The sequence below is a fragment of the Cornus florida genome, unplaced genomic scaffold (assembly GCF_030987335.1).
Source record: "Cornus florida cultivar Cherokee Brave unplaced genomic scaffold, ASM3098733v1 CherokeeBrave_3.0.0_Hap2_Chr01, whole genome shotgun sequence".
Classification (NCBI taxonomy): domain Eukaryota; kingdom Viridiplantae; phylum Streptophyta; class Magnoliopsida; order Cornales; family Cornaceae; genus Cornus; species Cornus florida.
In genome coordinates, this window is record NW_026775571.1 from 39603766 (window position 1) to 39608377 (window position 4612).

Sequence of the window (4612 nt, forward strand, 5' to 3'; positions counted from 1 at the left end):
TCGAAACATTCCAAGATCGATCTGAAGTTCTTCGATCGATCCAACTTCAAAGTTCGATCAATCTTATGTTCCAACACTTAGCCAAATTTTTGAACCAAAAACCTGCATATTTTTACTCTCTGTTTGATCGATCGAACCCTTGTTTCGATCGATCTCAGTTCTTCATTTCATTATTTTGACTTTTCAAATTTTGAAAATCCAAAATATTTTCATTTTTATTTTATTTTATTTTATTTTCATTTTATTTCATTTTATTTTATTTTTCAAAAATTCAAAAATATTTTAATTAGTTTTTAATTATTATTGTTTATTAAAAAAAAAAACCCAAAAATATTTTATTCTAGTTTATTTTATTTTATTTTTAATTCTAATTTTTAATTTTAATTTTGCATTTATCAAAAATTTCAAAAATCCAAAAATACTTTGAAGAGAGTTCATCAAAGTTCGATCGATCTCATTTGAAGTTCGATTGATCGAACTCTGTCGGGAATCTTTTTAAAATAGACCTGAAGAGTCTCAAGATCGATCATTTAGATCGATCCAACCCTCCAAACCCTTACTCCCCTCATCGTTGCCGCATCCAATCTCATCTCCCTTATCTCTAGTGACATCTCCGGCGAGATCCAAGCTCACATCTACCTCTCTCATCTCGGATTTCTCACCCACTCTTCGCATCCACTTCTCTCCCTTTGATTTTGGTAAGATCCGAGATCTCACTTATGATTTAAGCTTCAATATGATGATTAGATGCTTTATATGTTGCATTCTTGCTTTATACATGATGAAATCTCCATTTTTGAAGCTTCGAAGCATTGAGTTTCCATGTATATATATATATGTGTATATACTTCGTATATATATTTATGTGTTTGATCTATTTTGGGAGGATGGGCCATGATTGGGTGATGGGATTTGATGATTTGTTGTGTTGATGGGCCCACGAACACGTTCGTGTGGGCCCCATGCTTCCAAAGTCACAAATCTGTGACTGTTTATATTCATTGCACAGTTCGATCGATCGAACTTGTACCTCAGATCGATCTTGAGAGATCGATCGAACTCATGTCTTCGATCGATCGAAGTTGTGGGATCGATCTCACTAATTTTCGATCGATCCAACTTTTGTGATCAATCTCACTTCTTTTTGTGATCGATCGAACTTCACAGATCTCACACACACACTTCATTCATCATATCTTATGTTCATGCTATCTTATATATGCCCAATGCTTGTGATATTCCACATTGGATGCATTTCATACTTACATTGTTTAGCATGTTTCATATTCTACCACTTGCATAGATTCATGTCATATCTATTTTGTCTATTTTTACTTGACATACATGTTCCTATATTGTGCTTAAAATTTCTTTTTGCAGGCCATGGTTAAGAGGAAGACCGTTGCCAATAGGCAACACGGGCCCCACCGACACATTAGACCACGGATAGAGGAGCCAGCACAGCCCTCTCATGGAAAGGAGGAGCCAGCACAGGCTACCCCACCGCAGTCACCATCTCATGAGGCTGAGGATGACCATATACCATCCACCTCTGTAGCTCATCCTACATTTACTCCATCACCATCTCCACCGTATACTGGAGCTGAGCATTCACCTGTCCCAGCTCAGCCAGTTCATTTGGAACGTGATAGGCCCATGCCTAGATATGCGCATATGACGGTTGACCATGAGTCAGTGTTCGACATGGCCATTTTTTCCCGATCGGTGCTGACTCGATCCGCTTACCATGACATCATTCAGAGGGGCTTGGCAGCTATTCTTGCCCCCGTCACAGAGTCGGTCTACCAGCGGCTGGTACGGTTGTTCTACTAGAACCTCTGACCATCCCCGCGTACCACAGCAAAGCTGGTCACTTTTGTAGATGGCCATCAGATCACCATCACAGTGGACTCACTAGCCAGCTCTTGCCACTGCCCACACCGCTGTCCTCCAAAGCTTTAGGACACATATCCGAGGCTATACAAGCATTCTTACGCCGACATGGCGGTCTTTCTTACAGGTCACCATGCCAATGACGAGACCTTCGCCACTCGGACATTCCTTCCAGATGACCTTTGGTTTATCAATTCCGTGCTCTTCCAGAACATATACATAGCAGGGCACAAGATTCAGAGGAGGGGGGATTATCTGACAGCCCTCTACGCCTTCTACACCGGGCACTGGGTGTCCATTCCCGCGCTCATCTAAAGCATAATGAGGAAGCTTTATGATGAGTACATCAGCAAGGAGACACCCGGATGGGCCAAGTCTCTTCCATTCAGCCACCTCATCACCCAGATTTTGACAGACCAGCGCTACCCCATTCACCCTCAAGAGCACCCCGAGAGAGGTTCATGTCACTTTCTGAAGAAGGACTGGACCAAGAGCTACAATGCCATTATTTCTAGACTGCAGGACCATGCGGTAGTGGCTGTAGAGGAGCTAGAGGCAGAGGAGGAGGCACAGGCACAGGTACAAACAGAGGCAGCAGTAGTAGATTCCGCAGCGGACGACGCACCAGTCAATCCAGCTGCCGATCATATAGATATTGACTTAGAGCGCCCTACAGACGACGTAGAGCAGTACTCTCCAGCCAGGTCACCCATTCACGAGTAGGAGCAGACTCAGGAGTTTTCTTCTGACTCTTCTATGCCTGAGGCTCCAGATCTGACCCCCGGCTTTGGAGTACGTCTGCAGACGCTTGAGGATGCTGTTGTTGCCATACGAGCTGATCTAACAGCCCACAGAGCTGATTTTGCCGCTTTCCGCACAGATGTCGTGACTATGTTCCGAGATCTATCCAGAGATATCCACAAAGCCCGACCTGCCCGTCCTACCTCATCCTTCTGAGTTCCCAGTTCCTTCTATCCCATGATCCCTCTCTCCTATTGATACTTTACTTTTGTCACTGTACACTATTATTTTTACAGCCGGTTTGTCGGCTTAGATCTTTTGATGTATCAGTACTTTTTTTATTTTTATATATATATATCTGTTTTTGCTATGGATGTCGTATATTATATTCTCATATCTGTATGTTTGACTCCATCAGGTGCATCACAGTGACTTCAGTGAGAGAGAGCTACCCAATTTTTAGGACCACCCTTATACCTCTTTCATCTATTTATCTGTTTATCCCATTTACACTTGCATGTCCACTGTGCACTGATTATCCCATTTTGTTATCTGATGAGTTTATCCAAGTGCCAATTTTCAGGACCACGGTTCATCCCAAGTTTGGGGGGGCCATGCCACCCACTTCGGATACTTCAGTCCCGATCATTCTATGCCTTAGTTGCACTGGTATACTCTTTCCTTTGTTCTTTTTCCACATTGAGGACATTGTGCCATTTAAGTTTGGAGGCAATGGCGTTTTGCAGTGTTAGTTTTAAATTAATTTTAAATTCAAAATTTTGAGCATGACTTGTGTATTTGAGGGATATTTCTATGATTGGTCCATATCTAGCTATGATTTTGATCTTTTGAGGACTATATTGCTTAAAATTTAAAAATTGCTTGACTTGAGAGTCCAATACTCCTTGTATGCCTTAGGGATGCCATTTAGGACTAAATTTTTTAAAAGATTGATATCTTGCTTGCACTTGTGGTCCACATCATTTTGATTTTGTGATTGTTTTGAGATTCAATCTAGGATTCTATACTAGCACAGGTGCACACTAGCATTCATTTGTGGGGTACATGCTTTGTTGATTATTGAATTGGTTATATCCCAATTGGGCTAGTAGTGCATTAAAGCTTTCATTCTTGATAAAGGTGGATAACAATCCCTTTTCACTAAATAGCCGGGATTCTAGCCTCATCAAGCACTGAACTTCTCGCGCCGAAAAGGTGGAGGGCCCAAACTCTAGGTTAATAATTGAATCCAAAAATAATAAAAAAAAAAATAGAAAGTTGCAAAACTAAAAAAAAAAAAAAAAAAAAAAAAAAAAAAAAAAAAAAAAAAAAAAAGTGAGGACTTCTTCCAAAAGGTGAGAAGTGGGAAATGATTAGATGGTTGTTGTCTTGATTTATAGCCTAGTTGATTTGAGTTTGTAAGTCCGTAGGGGTGCCTAATGCCCTAAAGCCGTCTGGTTTGGGAGTCATTGACTTAATGCTCGACCTTATGAATCGCTAGAAAGCTTAATAGATCAACACATTGCACTATGCTTCCATCTTTGATCCTTAATAAAAAAAAAATAAAAATAAAAAAAAGAAGAAAAATATATATATATATGAGTGAAAAGAATAAGCGCACCTAGAACAATAAAGCTTTAATAAAAGGTCCACTTTTTGTCTCGATGATCGGTACTAGATTTGTATGCTAGTTTGAGGGTAAGGATGTGATTAATTCTTTAGTTGGCTTAGATATGAACACATTTGATGCCGGTCCACTCAAAAGAATTCTAGAGTTGTTTTGATTTGCATGATCATTTTCTTGATGTGTGGAGGACCATACTTGTTTACTTGATGTTGAAATTTTAAGAGATTGCTTGGAAATGTTTGAAACATTACATACTTGAGGTAGTTTTCTCCCAATGCTTGTTTGCAATATTGGTACCTCTTTTATGAGAATGAGCTTAATGTTTGTGAGTACTATTTCTAGAAACCCTCA